This window comes from Delphinapterus leucas, chromosome X, assembly GCF_059928025.1.
Source record: "Delphinapterus leucas isolate spDelLeu-1000000601 "Yukka" chromosome X, BTC_Dleu_Yukka2, whole genome shotgun sequence".
Classification (NCBI taxonomy): domain Eukaryota; kingdom Metazoa; phylum Chordata; class Mammalia; order Artiodactyla; family Monodontidae; genus Delphinapterus; species Delphinapterus leucas.
The window spans coordinates 52,498,372-52,518,393 of NC_143150.1; the positions used below are offsets into that span (position 1 = coordinate 52,498,372).

At 36.0% G+C, this 20,022-nt stretch overlaps 1 pseudogene; it reads left to right on the plus strand.

The window, feature by feature from the left end:
- The first annotated feature begins 16,776 nt into the window (after positions 1-16,776).
- On the plus strand, positions 16,777-17,866 carry LOC149744247 (transmembrane protein 256 pseudogene; annotated as a pseudogene).
- The last annotated feature ends 2,156 nt before the right edge of the window (positions 17,867-20,022 follow it).

Here is a 20,022-nt window from a genome sequence, read left to right on the forward strand (position 1 = left end):
CTATGTTGAATAACAGTTGTGAGAGTGGATATCCTTGTCTTGTTCCTGATCTCAGAGGAAATGCTTTCAGTTTTTCACCATTGAGAATGATGTTTGCTGTGGGTTTGTTGTATATGGCCTTTATTATGTTAAAGTAGGTTCCCTCTATGACCACTTTCTAGAGAGTTTTTATCATAAATCGGTGTTGAATTTTGTCAAAAGCTTTTTCTGCATCTATTGAGATGATCATATGGTTTTTATTCTTCAATTTGTTAATATGGTGTATCACACTGATTGATTTGCGTATATTGAAGAATCCTTGCATCACTCGGATAAATCCCATTTGATCATGGTGTATGATCCTTTTATTGTGTTGTTGGATTCTGTTTGCTAGTATTTTGTTGAGGATTTTTGCATCTATATTCATCAGTGATGTTGATCTGTAATTTTCTTTTTTTGTAGCATTTTTGTCTGGTTTTGGTATCAGGGTGATGGTGGCCTCATAGAATGAGTTTGGGAGTGTTGCTTCCTCTGCAATTTTTGGGAAGAGTTTGAGACGGATGGGTGTTAGCTCTTCTCTAAATGTTTGATAGAATTCACCTGTGAAGCCATGTGGTCCTGGACTTTTGTTTGTTGGAAGACTTTTAATCACAATTTCAATTTCATTACTTGTGATTGGTCTGTTCATATTTTCTATTTCTTCCCGGTTTAGTCTTGGAAGCTTATATCTTTCTAAGAATTTGTCCATTTCTTCCAGGTTGTCCAACTTATTGGCATAGAGTTGCCTTGTAGTAGTCTCTTAGGATGCTTTGTATTTCTGAGGTGTCTATTTTAACTTTTCCTTCTTCATTTCTAAGTTTATTGATTTGAGTCCTCTCCCTTTTTTTCTTGATGAGTCTGGCTAATGGTTTATCAATTTTGTTTATTTTCTCAAAGAACCAGCTTTTAGTTTTATTGATCTTTGCTATTGTTTTGTTTCTATTTCATTTATTTCTGCTCTGATCTTTATGATTTCTTTCCTTCTGCTAACCTTGGGTTTTGTTTGTTCTTCTTTCTCTAGTTCCTTTAGGTGTAAAGTCAGATTGTTTATCTTTCTTGTTTCTTGAGGTAGGCTTGTATAGCTATAAACTTCCCTCTTAGAACTGCCTTTGATGCATCCCATAGGTTTTGGATTGTCATGTTTTCATTGTCATTTGTCTCTAGGTATCTTTTGATTTCCTCTTTGATTTCTTCAATGATCTCTTGGTTATTTAGTAACGTATTGTTTAGCGTCCATGTGTTTGTGTTTTTTAAGGTTTTTTTTCTTCTAATTGATTTCTAATCTCATAGCATTGTTGTCAGAAAAGACGTTTGATGTGATTTCAATTTTCTTAAATTTACTAAGGCTTGATTTGTGATCCAAAATGTGATCCATCCTGGAGAATGTTCCGTGTGCACTTGAGAAGAAATTGTAATCTTCTGTTTTTGGATGGAATGTCCTATAAATATCAATTAACTCTATCTGGTTTATTGTGTCATTTAAAGCTTGTGTTTTCTTATTAATTTTCTATTTGAATGATTTGTCCATTGGTATAAAAGAGGTGTTAAAGTCCCCCACTATTACTGTGTTACTGTCGATTTCCTCTTTTAGAGCTGTTAGCAGTTGCCTTATGTATTGAGGTGCTCCTATGCTGGGTGCATATATATTTACAATTGTTATATCATCTTCTTGGATTGGTCCCTTGATCATTATGTAGTGTCCTTCCTTGTCTCTTGTAACAGTCTTTGTTTTAAAGTCTATTTTATCTGATATGAGTATTGCTACTCCAGCTTTCTTTTGATTTCCATTTGCATGGAATATCTTTTTCCATCCCCTCACTTTCAGTCTGTATGTGTCCCTAGGTCTGAAGTGGGTCTCTTGTAGACGGCATATATATGGGTCTTGTTTCTGTATTCATTCAGCAAGCCTGTGTCTTTTGGTTGGAGCATTTAATCCATTCACGTTAAGGTAATTATTGATACATATGTTCCTATGTCCATTTTCTTAATTGTTTTGGGTTTGTTTTTGTAGGTTCTTTCCTTCTCTTGTGTTTCCTTTAGCATTTGTTGTAGAGATGGTTTGGTGGTGCTGAATTCTCTTAGCTTTTGCTTGTCTGTAAAGCTTTTGATTTCTACATCGAATCTAAATGAGATCCTTGCTGGGTAGAGTAGTCTTGGTTATAGGTTCTTCCCTTTCATCATTTTAAGTATATCATGCCACTCCCTTCTGGCTTGTAGAGTTTCTGCTGAGAAATCAGCTGTTAACCTTATGGGAGTTCCCTTGTGTTATTTGTCATTTTTCCCTTGCTGCTTTTAATAATTTTTCTTTGTCTTTAATTTTTACCAGTTTGATTACTGTGTGTCTCAGCGTGTTTCTCCTTGGGTTTATCCTGTATGGGACTCTCTGTGCTTCCTAGACTTGGGTTGTTATTTCGTTCCCCATGTTAAGGAAGTTTTCGACTATAACCACTTCAAATATTTTCTCGGGTCCTTTCTCCCTCTGTTCTCCTTCTGGGACCCTGATAATGCAAATGTTGTTACGTTTAATGTTATCCCAGGGGTGTGTTAGGCTCTCTTCATTTCTTTTCATTCTTTTTTCTTTATTCTGTTCTGCAGCAGTGAATTCCACCATTTTGTCTTCCTGGTCACTTATCCATTCTTATGCCTCAGTTATTCTGCTATTGACTCCTTCTCGTGTATTTTTTATTTCAGTTATTGTATTGTTCATCTCTGTTTGTCTGTTCTTTAATTCTTCTAGGTCTTTGTTAGACATTTCTTGCATCTTCTCAATCTTTGCCTCCATTCTTTTTTCAAGGTCCTGGATCATCTTCACTATCATTATTCTGAATTCTTTTTCTGGAAGATCACCTATCTCTATTTCATTTAGTTGTTTTTCTGGGGTTTTATCTTGTTCCTTCATCTGGTACATAGCCCTCTGCCTTTTCATCTTGTCTATCTTTCTGTGAATGTGGTTTTTGTTCCATAGGCTGCAGGATTGTGGTTCTTCTTGCTTCTGCTGTCTTCCCTCTGGTGGATGAGGCTATCTAAGAGGCTTGTGGAAGTTTCCTAATGGGAGGGACTGGTGGCGGGTAGAGCTGGCTGTTTCTGAGCTCTGATGGGCAGAGCTCAGTAAAACTTTAATCTGCTTGTCTACTGATGGGTGGGGCTGGGTTCCCTCCCTGTTGGTTGTTCAGCCTGAGGCGACTCAACACTGGAGCCTACTTGGGCTCTTTGGTGGGGCTAATGGCAGACTCTGGGAGGGCTCATGCCAAGGAGTACTTCCCAGAACTTCTGCTTCCAGTGTATTTGTCCCTTGGAGATCCACAGCTGCCCCCTGCCTCTGCAGGAGACCCTCCAACACTAGCAGGTAGGTCTGGTTCAGTCTCCTATGGGGTCACTGCTCCTTCCCCTGGGTCCTGATGTGCACACTACTTTGTGTGTACCCTCCAAGAGTGGAGTCTCTGTTTCCCCCAGTCCTGCCAAAGTCCTGTAATCAAATCCCGCTAGCCTTCAAAATCTGTTTTTCTAGAAATTCCTCCTCCCGTTGCCAGACCCCCTGGTTGGGAAGCCTGACGTGTGGCTGAGAACCTTCACTCCAGTGGATGGACTTCAGTGGTATAAGTGTTCTCCAGTTTGTGAGTCACCCACCCAGCAGTTATGGGATTTGATTTTATTGTGATAGCGCCCCTCCTGCCATCTCATCGAGGCTTCTCCTTTGTCTTTGCATGTGGGGTATCTTTTTTGGTGAGTTCCAGTGTCTTCCTGTCAGTGATTGTTCAGTGGTTAGTTGTGATTCCGGTGTTCTCAAAAGAGGGAGTGAGAGCATGTCCTTCTACTCCACCATCTTGAACCAATCTCCCCTCCTGCATACATTTCTGAAACTGTTTGAAAAGTCTAAGAGTATAGTCTACAGAAAAGTGCAAAGGCCCTCAGAAGAACTAGCTTTTCCTCTTTAGCACTTTGCCCTAGTCAAGAAGCCATGAACAAAACAGTACTGTTTATGGTGTCAGTGTCAATGTTTGAAGAAACGCTCTGTAGAAAACCATTATATACATGAGTACCAAATTCAACTAAGCAGTTGCCAAGGAGGTATTTATTTTGTCAGTGCATTTGATAAGTTTTAGATACTCACTAGCAACTTTCCTGAGTCTTCCTTGACAACAGATTTTGCCCTACTATGTGTGTTTAGATGTGGTAAGTCATGGCTATATAGGATGTAATTAAAATGTTCTAGGAGCACTGAAAATTCCAGTTCCTCTATTCAAGGGGTCACCTTACATGAACCAATGCTAACTGAATACTAGTTTCTTTCCATCTGTGTGACATGACTTCTATGAAAATACACCCCTGCAAATAAGGTTTGCCACCTCTCTTCTCCCCATTGTCCCAACTTCTATTTCACAAATGAATTTTGTATAAATCCCTGACAAGATCCCTCAAGTCACAAAGCTTGTTTGTGTTTTTTAGCACTGAACATCTAAAATCAATTTCATTCACATTTGATCAGGGTGCAAATGTAATATCATTCATACATTAGACTTTCAAAGTGAGACTAAACTGTACCTTCTGTTTATTCTTTATAATATTATCTACATTTTGTGTTAAAAAGTGATATATTTTATATAAGAGAATCATGAGATGCTTCTTGAGGCAATGCACTGTGAATCCAAACTGATTTGTAGACTAAAATCTGTCAACTTTTCCCTGGATCTAGTTGTGCCAGGATATACTGGTCACCTCTTCCAGCAACTTATAAAAGATAAGGCCCTAAGCATAGAAAGCAAACCAGGGGAACTCTTTATTATTTTGCCAGGGAACACAGTTCAGAGCACATCTATTTATGCATGGTTTTAAACAGCCTTACTTGGTTTCTCATGAATCAACACTTCAATGACTACCTTCTGTACTCTGCCACCCTGACATGAATTTTTTAAAGTGTATTTCTAAAAACAGAACAGAGAATTTGATGTAATGTGTATATACAAATATACTGGCTATGAAATAACTGAAAGCATCACAGCTATTTATTGAAGCTAGGTACACTTACATGAGTCACCTCTCTTCTCACAAATGACTACATATGAAAATTTCCTAAAAATTCAAAGGCCAGATCATATAGACTTATTTGTTATAATAACTAACATATAGATGCTTATTGGAAACAATAATAAGGTACACTGAGAAGCCTCAGAAAGTGTGAAAATTTGTATTAATATTACTTTAGTATGCTGGAATCAAAGGGGACTACCTTTCCATGACTTGCCTGTTTTGAAAAACCATATGGAAGAGATAACTCAGTATTCATCCTCAGGGGGAGAAAAATTAGTTTTAAATTCCAGGAAGGGCACTGAGGAAGAGTTGGCTTGATGAAGGCAGATAAAGTATCTTAGGTAAATTCACTAGGCAGGCTGTTTAACTTCACCCACCGATGCAGCAATCATCATTAGAATTCATTATAATTATAGATGTGAAGGACCAGCTCCCCTTTTTACTTGCTGAGTGCTCTCAGACAAATCATATAACCTCTCTTTGTCTCAGTTTTCAATCCCATCTCCTGCCCTCAGGTTCAAATGAAATATTCTTTGGCCATAGTTTGAAAACTGTTTAAGTCTATATAAATGTAAAGACTTGATATTCCTATGATTATTTTCATCAATCATGTAATAATGATTACAATTATTCAGTATGCACCATGAATAGGTACTATTCCAAGTGGTTTACATGGATTATCTCATTTAATTCTCACTACTTCATGAAGTAGGTATTATAATTTTCCCCATTTGACAGATGAGCAAACAGTCTCAGGACGCTTAAGTAATTTTTCCAAGGTCTCATAGTAGTAGAGCCAAGATTGAACCCCTAGCAGCATGATTTAAAGCCTGCATTATTAAAGAATGTTATAGCATGAAAAGTGGCTGCAAATTCTAGCAGAAGACTCTAATGAAAATATGATGGTTATTTGTAGCTCTACATCCATCCCTTAAGTTCAGAAGGTCACAGGACAAATGCTCCCCTGAAAGGGCAGAAAAGTGTCTGATGTTAACAAAATTTAAATTGGTTGATAATATCAGTTTCTACAAATTGGGACAACCTGAAGCAGGTGTTCTATTAATTTATCACATCAATCTAGAATTTTCAGACACATGAAGCATAAATCTATCTCGGGTGTGGAAGTGGAGATGGGAGTCTAGCTTAAACTAGTCAATGTATTTTTCTGCATAACCATGTGGCTGGATACAACTAACTTTTATGATAATGAAGATAACTTGGGAAAATGGAAACGTACAGAAAACTCAAAAACACCATGTAACTTATTATTTTCAGTTTCTTTCTTTACCCAACCTGATTACCAGAGCTGATACAATGGACTGATTCAAGTTTTCCCTTCTCTCTTAACATCTGCAAATATGGGGATGCTTAAGGAACAGTGTTAACTAGAATCAGCGAAAAGCAAATGGAAACCATTCAAATCAGCCTGGATAATCTATAAACTACTAAGAGTTTCTTCCCTTTATATTCCAGATTACTTACTACCTATCTCTGTTCCTTCACATGGCTATATGTGTTCCTGCCATTTATATATGTAGAGTGTCACTTGTAATTTCCTTTTTCACCACTGGATTGCAAATCTCTAAAGGGTAAAGACTATAGCATTGCCCAGACTACCATGCTCTCTATCCACTGCTTTGGCAGATATTCCGAGTCACAGAATTTGCTAACCTGACACTTAACATGTCACAGCAGTTATTTTTACCTATTTGTTATATCATTGCCAGCAGCAGTTGTCATGCAGTAGTCAGGAATACAGGAAAGTTCCACACTAGGAAGTCAGCTATTTTTACCCAGATTCCCCTGAATCTTTTTCACCCTTTGAATGACACTGAAATAATCTGCCTATATTATTGCCTGAATAAGGAACCTGAAGATCCCAGTACATTTTCTTGATTTACTCCCAACTCAGTATAACTCTAGATAACTGTTTTTCTCTATGGAAGAAGTCAATTCTAACCCCAAATCCCCCAACAGCCCTGAATGTGAGCAGACAGATTACTTATACAATCCCTTAAATCTTCTGATAAGCAGCCATATCAAAACTTTATAATCTATTTGACTTATCTCTTCCAAAATGTTTGTGCATGAAATTCCTCATCTTGAAAATAAATTTGATATCCTAAAAATTAGAGAAATACCTAAAATGTTTATGGCATGCTGAAATGGAAGAAAACTTGCTTTTCATCAGCCTGAATTACTACTGGCTTGGAAAATAAATCATAACTTAATTTTGACAATAATACAATTTAAAATGGAAAAATATGTTAAAATAAGATTGAATCTGTATGGTGAAAACATAAAATCTGAATGTAGGTGTTTCACTTATTCACTCAAAATATGTTTACTGAGAACCTACTATGAGTCAGGCACTAGTGTTAAACAAGACAGATAAAGTCCATGACTTCATGGGGTTTACATGTTAGAGGAGAGAGATAACTAACAAATTTGGGCTTTATTCCAAATATGTCAGAATGAAACTAATCAAGACTTTAACAGAAAATACTGGGTGGTGGTTGGGGGATGGGGGAAACAGAGGAACAAGTTAAATGATGTAATAAATAAACACAGATAAATCCAGAATATGGGACATTCTATAAAACAAACATCTGGTCTTTTCTAAAAATTACATGAGAAAAAATGAAGACTGTTCTAGAAAAAAAGAAGACTTAAAGAGACATAATTAAATGCCATGCATGAACCTTGATTTTATCCCAGTTCAGTAAAAAACAGGTATATGAGGTTTCTTTTTAGAGTGATGGAAATGTTCCAAAATTACATTGTGGTGATGGCTGCACAACTTTTGTAAATTTGCAGTAAGTCATTGAATATTACATTTAAAATGAATAATTTTCACGGTGTGAAAACTATACCTAAATAAAGCTGTTAAAATGATTTTGAAGGGACACCTAGAGATATCTAATATTGATAGGTATTAGATGACATCAGGGAATTATTTTTAATTACCTTAAATATTATAATATTAAGAGTATGGAAGAGAATTCCCTTATTTTTAGGAGATGCAAACTGAAGAAATTGCATATGAAGCATCATGAGTTCTGAAACTTACTTTCAAATTGTACAGCAAAACAAAGAAAGCAAATACAGCAAAATGATTAAAGTTTTTGGCTCTAGGTTATGAGTGTATAGGTGTTCACTGCAAAAGTCTTTCAAGTTTTCTATGTGCCTGAAAATTTCATAATAAAAAGTTGGAAAATACATTAATTTTTGAGAGAAAAAGAGTGAGCCATTGGAAGATATGAAGTAAGGAATGATAATGATCTGTTGTTTTTGTCTATCTTAACAAACAAATTGGACCTGCTTGCTGTATGATTTGATCAGTTAGACAGAAATCTCTCAATAGCTGAAGGCTGAATAAATTGACTGCATTGGAAAATAACTGATTATGAAATCACAAATAGACTTGGCCTAATGTCCTGTCTGTAGCAGTATAAACAATGGTCATGCAACTCACCTTTCCATTCTACTTCCTATCTGTTCCACCTTTTACATTTCAATTTTGACTGGTTTACTTTTGTTGTGGCCAACACATAAAGTCAAGGATCCCTATATTCTTGGCATAAAAAAGATCCTAAATGAGTCTATGGGCTCCAACCTAAATAATCCTGGTCACTGCTTATTTCCTCAACCTTATCTTCTGCCCCACTCATCCTCCTCCCTCTCTGTGCTTCAAACTCAATAGCCTTTCAGTATCTCTGATGTGCCATATTCACTCTACCCAGGGCCTCTGCAAGTACTATTCTCCCTCCCTAAGTGCAACTTGAATAACATTTATTTAGCGAAGTCTTTTCTGATGTCCTGGAAAAAGTTCAGTCTGACAATTATGCTCTTATAGAACTTTGTGCTTTTTCTTTTAATATTCATTGCAATGAATATTATCTAATTATCTGTGTAATCATTTGTTTAATACCATTTCTGTTCACTAGATTATGGGTTCTATAAGGAAAAGATCTATGTGTATTGTGTTCACTACTGAAGCTCTTAAAAAAAAACATTAGCATAGAAACCTGCTACTGTTTCATTTGAACCAATAAAAACCACCTGTCTTAACCCTATTTCCCCTTTTATCTACTGCTCCATTTCTCTGTTGTTCATTTTTATTACAACTCCTGGAAAGAGCTGTTTACAGTAAGTCCCCTACCTACGAACGAGTTCCATTCTGAAAGCGCATTCGTAAGTCCAACAAAGTCAGTCCTAGGTACCCAACTAACACAATCGGCTATATAGTACCATACTGTAATAGGTTTATAATACTTTTCACATAAATAGTACATAAAAAAAAACACAAAAAATAAAGAAAACATTTTTAATCTTATAGTATAGTACCTTGAAAAGTATAGTGGCTTGAAATAAAAATACTGTACTACTGTACTCTATACAGTACTATACAGTAAAGTACACAAAAGCACAACCACTTGGAGAGGGTGCACGCATGTGACAATTGTATGCCAGACACGTGAACTTATGTGATTGTACATGTGAACACATTTTCGCATCTTTGAAAGTTTGCAACTTGAAGTTTCATATGTAGGGGACTTACTGTATACAGTTTTCAACTCTTCTCTTCCCATTCTCTCTTGAACCCACAACCATGGGACTTTCACCTCAACCACTCCATCAGAACTTTTGTTGTCCAGGTCATTAATCACCTCTATGCCACTAAGTCTAATGATGAATTCTCATTTTTATCTTAACTTCATCAATCAGCATCAATTGACAGACTGGATCACTCACTCCCTCCTCCTGGAAACACTTACCTCAAATGGCTTCCAAGATTACAAACATTCAGTTTTCCTCTCACTTTTCCAGCTGCTTCTTTCCAATCTGCTTTCCAGCTTCTTCCATTTTGACCAAAGATAAGAAATGAGATAATATTTGTTAAAGTTCTTGCATAAGTTTGCAGTATGTTTTAGGTTATAGAACTAAAACTTAAAGTACAAAAAAAAATGTAACCAAATTTGAAGAGGTACGCTGACCAGAAGGAAAGGTTCTTTTATTCAGGCAAAGTAATAACCCTCCTTAAAAGGCTATGATTAGCACTTTCTCACCATTACAGTTATTTATTCAATTGTAAATATCTACTATAAGTAACTACAGATTATTCCCTGCTTTTATACTTTTCCTTTTCCTGCCTATAATTGGTCACCTAATGTATTCCTTCCTCATTGCCAATTGACACTCCTCTACCCTCAAAGGAATCTTTGTTCTGAAACCCAATTTCTTTAAACAAAATTCTTCCCCAACACCTGGACTCCTATTTTATATTTCTATAGTGCTTTCAAATTTACAAAGTAAGTTAATAAAAGAGCAATATTGGGGTAAATTTTATGAAATAATTTAACAACCCAAAACAGTCTAAGGAATAAATTAATTTTCTACTTTCTTTGGTGTCCCTAAACTTTGATGACCAACACAGACTGACCAACATAACCCTTTCTGAGAGCAATAATAGATATTACTCTAAGACACTAACTCAAAGTGTGGCCCCAGGACCCATGGGAGTCTCCAACAACCTTTCAAGTTGTCTGCAGGCTTCTCTTTTTTCCAACTATGTTATTTGTGTGAGGCTTAATTTTTTTTCATATACTTCAACCAAAACATCATATCAAAACAAATTGTAGAAACAGATGTGAGAATAATTAAGTCAGCATTAAAGAGATTTAAAAACGTAAACTAATACATGTCTGTTCATTAAATATTTGTAATTTTGAAAATATAATTACTTTTCACAAAACATTATCTAGTTAAAATTTAATGGTCTTATTATTGGTATTTTAAAACGGATTAATAAATATTTTTAAAATTTCTCAGTTTTAGTTTTTAGTACCATAAATATAAATAACTATTATATATCAGATATTCTTGATCACATAAATAAACACTCCTTGGGGTCTTCAGTAATTTCTAATAGTGTAAAGGAATCCTTAAACCAAATGGTTTGACAACTACTCCTCTGAAAAAATGTTTCTTGACGATGTCCACTGACCATCTGCATCAGAGCTATCTGGGATACTTGATAAAAATATAGATTTCTGGACTCCATATAAGACCTACTAAATCATAACTTCTGGGGTCATGAACTTATATTTTTACCACGGCCTTCAGGTGATTCTTATGCACACTAATGTTAGAAAAATCTAATAAAGAAGTATATAGACTTTGGAGTCTGAAGGATTCAAACTCTAATTCTGCCACTTTCTGTTTATCACCCTAGCCTATACCACTCTCTACCAACCGATTTCCTGCTCTTACTTTCCCCTCACCCCATCTCCTGAATCCTCTTCCAACTGCATATCCTCAGTTAAATAGTTCCTGATTTCCAGAGTAAGATGGAAAATTTCTATGTAAGAGGTGTTTAGGGGCAGCAATCTGGTTCTTAGAGAAAGTTAGGGACTCAAAAGTTGCACTTCCATAGGAAGCACATTGCTTTTACTTAGATTGTTTCATTTGGGGCAGCTATGTGGAGATGATAAGATTTTGGAGGGGGTAATATCACCTAGGCTACACCTCGGCATTATCACTTACCTATTTGCTTCTGCTGCTGAACAGGGAAGACCTCAGAGGATTTTATTTTCTATTTTTCACCTTGGAGCACATAGCACAGTGAAGATGGCAGCCATTTGGTCTTTCCTTAGCCCTGCCCCAAGTCGGTTATCCTTACAAAGCTGTCATCCACTTCCTCAATGTTCACTGTGATTTGCATACACAGTTCTGAACAATCAGAGGTCTGAAACTGGTTTCAGATGTCACTGGTTTACCCAGTTAACAGAAACCTAACAGGAATCTGTGAAATTTTGCCCAGCAGTGAACAATCGCTTTAAGAACCACAGGCTTATTTAAATATAGAAAAATTTTCTGTAGACCAGTGCTATTCAAGGTATAGTCCACTGAAGCACAAGCTCAGAATCATATAGGTCATTTTTTTAAACATGCAGAGTCCTATGCTTCATCCCAGACCAAATATTATCATAGTCTCTGGGAGTAAGACCTCTGAATTTGTAATTTTAATAATTTCCTCAGGTTATTATGGTAGAAAGTACAAAAACCATTGCCGTGAGGAAATTTCAACAAGAAACAATAAAAATAAGAGGAAACATAAGCATATTCTGTATCACCACCTAGTTCTTTAATTGATAACAAATGGATAAATGATGTCACCCACATGCTTTTCCATATAGACATAATATTTGCTTCAATCTATGTAAGACTTTATACTATTCTATCAGTGTGCCAGTAGTACCAGGATGAGGGAGGCTAATTCACACTAACTAAAGTCACACTATATCAATGTATAAATCAGATGCCCATCCATTAGTTTATAATTGGAAATATTATAAACACAGGAATGTTCAGTTTGATAACCAGCATATCCTGAATCTATTAGATAATACATGTAAAAAACAAAATTATAATCATAAATTACCATGGTGAGCCTGGAATCATTCAAAAAGGAGTCAGTAAATATTCTTAATGATTACTGCCTCAAGATTTAATCTGATCTACCTACCAATCTCCACCATTGGGTTGGGGACTAGAGTATTCCAATCTGATAATCAGGGCACTCTCTTTCCTAGCCATTTCTGTAAACTCACAGCTAGTTCTATGATTTTCCCTAATGTAGTAATTTACTTTCTAATAATTCAGTCTTCCATTAACTGATTAGATTTTACCTTTTCAATTTATGAACACATTCTATTCATGCCTCCCTGAAGCTCAACCAAAACTTTGAGTGTTTCCGAATTGAATTATCTACTCACAAGCAGGCTCTTGGGTTAATTCTGCAGGTGGCTTATCTTCTATGGCTTTTAATTTTTCCCAACTTCACCTTGAGTTTTTGACCCCATTGCACAGCAAAAAGGCAAAACTATGGAGACAATAAAAAAAAATCAGTGGTTGCCAGGGATGGGGCTGTGGGGGAGGGAGATGAATAGGCAGAGCACAGAGGATTTTTAGGGCAGTGAAAATACTCTGTATTATACTATAATGGTGTACACACGTCATCATACATTTATCCAAACCCAGAGAATGTACAACACCAAGAGTGAACCCTAAGGTAGACTTTGGGTGATTATGATGTGTCAGTGTAGGTTCATCTTTGGTTAAAAAAAAATACCATTCTAGTGAGTGATGTTGATAACGGGGGAAGCTATGCATGTGTGGAGGGCAGAGAGTATATAGGAAATCTCTGTACCTTTCTCTCAATTTTGCTGTAAACCTAAAACTGCTCTAAAAAATAAAGTCTTAAAAAAAGACATTCCAAATGAAATTACTATAAATGATAAGCATGTTGTACCATCTTTCCCAAAAGATGTTCAGCCATATTGGCATTTCCATCTTTTTACATCTCTACTCCACTTTGTCTGGTTTTGTTTTTGCTTTTTTTGATCTTATCTTAACCTTCTAAACAAATGAGATGATTCCTTTCCTGCCAACCCAATGCAATTCTTCTCTGTGGGCACTCATTCTTATCTGAAGATTTTTTAAAAGGTCTAAAATATGTGTTTTTCACTGGCTGATAATCAACATTTATTTTTTAATGAAGACTGTATTTATAATTCATTTATCTAGGAAATTCTTTTTTCAGTCTTTGTTTAGGCCTCATAGATTTTGGAAGTATTTCAAAAGAGCAACTTGAGGAAAGCTAACCTTGTTGTTACTTCAAAGTTATGGAAGCTCATTATGAAACTTTTATTCAAAAGCATTAGTTATGAAAAGCAAAAACAGTAAAATTAGTATTAAAATGCATGGATATGTGGTAAATTGAGAAGGACCTTGGATTTAGAAAAGGGTTCTAATGCTGCATCTTAGCTATACTAGTTATATAACCTTAGGCTATTCTTTTAGCCTCTGTGAGCCCAGTCTTCACATTGACAAAATAAGAAAAGTTGCCTCTGTCTATTTTATGGGTTTGGGTGAAAATCAAATAAGGTAATATATGTGAACATACTTCGAAAAGGTAAATGTTACAGGCTGATGTAATTTCATATTCTTATAATTGTTAGTATTAAGAATTATCATGATATCATGAGGGCACAAAGGGAGGACCTATGACAAAGTTTGAAATTAAAGTATATCTGAGTGACATTACACACACACACACACACACACACACACAATGGTAAGGTTTTAGGAGGGTGCTATAAAAAGTACAGATTGCTATGCAAATGTTGTGCATCACGTATACCCCACTTGCATACATATTATTCTTTACACTTTTTTGTGTCCAGTCCATCCTCCACACTGCTAACTCTAGTCACCTTTCTTTAAAGTTGGTCACTCCCTAATGTTTATTTAATTAAATTTGAATTCCTTACTTTGGCAGAACGACCCTGATCTTGAGCTTCTCCAAGCTCATTTCTCCTTAACTTTCTTCCTCTTATTCTCTCTTCTTCCTCCATGTATCAATCCCTATGCTTCAGCCACATAAAATACCTCACTATTCCTCAGATATTCCAGTATCTTTCCTAACTCTTTGACTTTGTACAAACATGTTGTTTCCTTTGCCTAAAATACCTTTCTTTTAATCCCCAACTTTCCAGATCCTCCTAGCAGGAAACAATTTCTTTCTCCTTTATGTTTCCATGGCATGTTTACTAATTCATTCAGCCAATATTTATTGAGTGCTTACTATGTGCCCAGCACTGTGCTAGAAAATGCTGGTGACATTACAATACAATCACGGTCCCTAAACTCATAGATTTTAGGACCACTCATATTAAATAAATAACCTACAAATAACTATTTAATTAAAACTCTGATAGTGCTATAAAGAAAATGCATAGGGTTTGATAACAGCACATAGCTAGTACTTAGTAAATGGGATCAGGGAAGACCTTTCTTTGAAAGAGGGATTTAAAATAAGACCTGAAAGATGAATAGTCATGAGCCAGGTAAAGAGGATGAGGGCCAATTCAAAGCAGAAGGAAAAACATATATGAAGGTACTGAGACAGGAGTGAGCTTGGCTCCATCAAGAAACCATAAGCTAATATGACTGGAGGGTAATGATTAATGGTGATGGTGGTATGGGATAATGCTGAGGAAATGGGCAGGAGCATGATCATGAAGGACCTTACTGACAATACTAAAGATTTTGAACTTTGTCCAAAAACTCATGGGAAAAGTTCTGAATAGAGGAGAAATAGAGACATGCTCATATTTGTATTTTAGAAAAATCATTCTCTCTACTACGTGGAAAAGAGATAGGAGATAAGATTGGATACAGAAGGAATGTTAGTCTAGGTGAGATATGACGGTTAGTTGGACTAGGTTGGGGCTAGAATGCTATGGCTCTTGAATAACATACTTAACTGGGCAACATATTGTACATCAAATGTGGAACCACTGAAAATTTTAAGCAGGGAAGTGACGTTATCATATATTCATTTTTAAAAGATCACTTTGCCCCACGTATGAAGAAATGATATTTTGGTTTAAGAAGGGATGCAGGAGACCAGGTATGATAATTTGGATGGGGTGGCAGCAGTCGATGAAGATGGTCTGGACTAGGATGTTGGCACTAGAGTAGGAGACAAATGAGCAGATATGAGATATTATTTTTGAGGTAGAAGCAAGAGGACTTGGTGACTGATTGGATATGGGGTAATGGAGAAAAAGAAATCAAGGATAACTACTAAGTATCTGGAACTCATTAGACAGAGGTGCCATTTATTGAGATGAGGTCACTAAAGAAGATTAGTAGTAAAAGGTGGGTGAGCAAATTCATTTCTGTACATGTTAATTTTGAGATGTCTGCTAGACATCCAAATAGAGATTCTGAAAAGGCAGTTGATTATGAGTCTGGGGCTCCAATGATGCACACTTGGCTGTCTACCTGATATTGATACTTCAGACTCTGAAGACTTGTAGACTTGAAGTATACTTGCAGACTCTGACGCTACATGGAGAATTTCTTTAGGGTAGCAATAATGATTAATTCATCTATTGTTTCCTGTGGCATCAAACACATAAGAAATGCTCGATATGTCTGTTTATTTGAATTAAATTATGTAGTCAATTTCAGTCACTGTTTCATCATAACTCTAAACACATAATGCTATACAAAAAAAATTATTCAGTAACTCATATGTTTTGCCTTTACATGACAAGTGGTAGTTTAACATGTTTTTTGAATGAATTGGCATAACTCAATAGATATTCTATCACCGGGCTTTTGGAATTAGAAGTGCTTGGAACACAAATTCTCATAAAAATACACACGTTAGAACTTCCAGCTATGGCTAGGTGAGGAGGTTAGGAAATATTTCCGAAAAGCACTATAAACCTGGACAAGATTAAAAAAGCAACCATTTCAGCACTCTGGAAATTGACCAAAACTATATATCCATCTGAGGAGTGTTTATTCCTGAAACATCACTGACCTTGGAGTACAAACTGTGGGAATCTGTGGCATTAGGACCTGGAGCTGCTCCCATACCCTCCACCCTCCAGTTCATTCAGCACAGAGTTTCTGTCAGGACTTATACACTAAAAGCCACAAAACATTGCTGAGAGAAATTAAAGAATATCTGAATAAATAGATATTTCATGCTCTTAGATAGGAAGACTCAATGTTATCAAGATAGTAATTCATCCTCAATTGATGGATAGACTAAATGCAACCCCTCTCAAAGTCCCAGCTGGCTTCTTTGCAGAAACTGATATTGATGAGCTGATCTTAAATTTCATATGGCAATACAAGGGACCAGAATAGCCAAAAAAAACTTGAAAATGTGGAACAAAATTGGAGGACTCACATTTCCCAATTTCAAAACTTAAGATAAAGCCACAGTTAATCAGACAGTGTAGTATTGGCCCAAAGATAGGCATATAGATAAGTGGAACAGAACTCAAAGTTCAGAAATAAATTCTAAAATTTATGGTCAGTAGATTTCCAACAAAGGTACCAAGACAATTCAATGGGGGGAAAGGATAGTTTTTTCAACAAAGGAGTTGGGACAACTGGATACCCACATTTAAAAAAAAAATAGAGAGGGAATTCCTTGGCAATCCAGTGGTTAGGACTCGGTGCTTTCACTGCTGAGGGCACAGGTTCAGTCCCTGGTTGGAGAACCAAGATCCCGCAAGCTGCATGGTGCGGCCAAAAAAAAAAAAAAAAAATTAGAGAAATAAATTAGACCCTTAATTCGTACCATATACAAGAAATTAACTCAAAATGGGTCACAGACCCAAATTTAAGAGCTAAAATATATAACTTCTAGGAGAAAATATAGGAGAAAATATTCATGACCTTGAGTAGGGCAGAGAGTTCTTAGATACAATATCGAAAGCATGATACATAGAAGAAAAAATTGATCAATTTGAATGTATCAACTTTCGCTCCTCAAAAGTCACCAATAAGAAAATAAAAGTACAAGCCACAGACTAAAAGAAAGCATTTGCAAATGATAGATCTAATAAAAAGCTTGTTGATCCACAGCCATGACCAGTCCAGGGGCTGCTTTCTGCTGTCTGGGTGCCTTGTCCGGAGTGGGGGCCTTAGGCCTGGCCTCCTATGGGGCACACTTAGCCCAGTTCCTGGATGCCTACAGGAAGGAGCTCTTTCACAAGACCAACAAACACCACTTTTTACACAGCCTGGCCCTGCTAGGGGTGCTCCTGTGCAGAAAGTCCCTCTGGGCAGGGTTACTGCTAGCTTCTGGAACTACCTTTTTCTGCACCAGCTTTAACTACCAGGCTCTGAGTGGACACCCCAGCACCCATACTTTGGCCCCTGTGGGAAGGAGCCTGCTACTCTTGGGCTGGCTTGCCTTGGCTCTTTGAGCTTCCTTGTGTTTAATTTCTGGGGACATTTTTTAGAATTGGAGCAGGGATGGGATTAAAAGAGAAAGGCAAATTAAAAAAATAATAATAAACTAAGAAGCTTGTATATAGAATATTTGAATAACTCTTACAACTCAATAATTATTAGGAAGACAAAAACCTAATTAAAAATAGGCAAATGATTTGATTAGACATTTCATCAAACAAGTTATGAATAGCTGAAAAGGATATGAAAAGATATGCAACATCATTAGTCATTAGGGAAATGTAAATCAAAATCCCAATTAGAAACTACTACATATCCACTAGAATGGCTATAATAAAAAATACAAATGGTACTAAGTGTTGGGGATGCAGAGAAAGCAGACCACCTGTGCATTGTTAGTGGGAACATAATATGGTACAGACACTTTGGAAAATATTTTGCAGTTTCTTAACAAGTTAAACATAAATTTATCATATAATAGCCATTTTACCTTTAGGAATCTAACCGTAAGAGATAAAGATATATGTCCAAAAATATATGTCCACACAGAGGCATGTTGTAACTATTCATAGTAGCATTATCCATAATAAGAAAAACTGGAAAAAATCCAAATGTCCATCACCTAGTAAATGGATGAACAAAATGTGATATATTTACACAATGGAATACTATTAATCACTTAAAAGGAACAAGCTATTGATACATGCTACAACATGAATACACCTTAAAAACATACTCAGTGAAAGAAGCTACACACAATGGACCACACATTATATGATTCCATTTATATGAAATGTATAGAAAAGGCAAATTTACAGAGAAAGAAAACAGAAGAGTATTTGCTTAAGCCTGGGCATGGGAGAAGAGATTAACTGCTAATGAGTATCACAGAATTTTTGGATGATGTAAAAATTTTTAAATTGAATTGCAGTGATTGTTGCACGATTCTGTTAATTTACTAAAATCATTGAATTATACACCAATAAGAGTGAATTTTATAGTATGTATACTACATTTCAATAAATCTGTTTTAAAAAACACAGAGATATTTTAAATGGAATAATTTGGTGGACTTCCTTTATGGCACCTACATGGCTTTCCTCAGGCTTACCATATTTTCGTAATTTCTTCATTTACACTAACACTCCTTACATAACAATGAGTCACAAGCCTATATTTCCAGCCCAGACTGTGAAGCTTTTTCCCAGTTCTAACCTCATATATCCAGTTACGTTTCAGACTACTCCCTGCTAACTAACTTCTCCACCTCAATAAACTTTCCTTCTCATTTTTCCCATAACTATTAGTTATTCCCGCTTTTTACATCTTCTCATACCCTTAATACTGATATAAAACATTTTCACATGATATGTTTTACTTATTAATATAACTGCTCCTGGGATACTGCATGCTTTTATTTTTTTCTCTCCTAAATTAGACTGTGAGCTACATCAAAGGCAACTTTCATAGTTTTTTTTCTGTACCTTCAAAACAATCAACACAGTGCTGAGTCTACAGAAGGTGATCATTAAATGAATGCTGATTTAAATTAATAATTTGCAATTCTTGTATTTGTTTATCATAAGGTTATGAGTGCCTACTATGTGTAAAACACTGGATTCAGTGCCATCAAGGAAGCAAAGAAATATATGATACATGATCTCTCTTCTGAAGGAGTTTATAATCAAGCTGGGCACATAAAGAGTTAGCAAATACAAGACTACCATTCAAAAAGGATGTCAAGAAGCAATCCATGATTAAGAAAAAATGAGGAAACAAAACCAGTGATTCCAGGATCAGAAAAAGAGCTAAACTGAGCCTTAGAAGAGATAAGTTGGATATTAAAAAGTGAGAGAGGTTGAGAAGATTTCAGGCAGGGAAAATGGACTGAGAAGGGCAGAGATGAGAATTCAGGGTTTATGTAGAGGATTTGGGAGAAAATTAAGTTAGAAAAGTGGATTGAGGTCAGAAATTGAATGGCCATGAAGGCCTGATTAAGTTGTCCAGACTTTATTCTGTTAAAATAGTCATTTACTGAGCATTTACTATGTGATTTGTGGTTTATATGCATAGTGGGCATTTGTTGTATGTTGGATATTGGGTATCCATTCCCTCAGTCTCACAGCACTGATTTTCTTTTGAGAAGAATACAGTGGGACTGTAACTAGAGGCCTTACCCTATTGTAG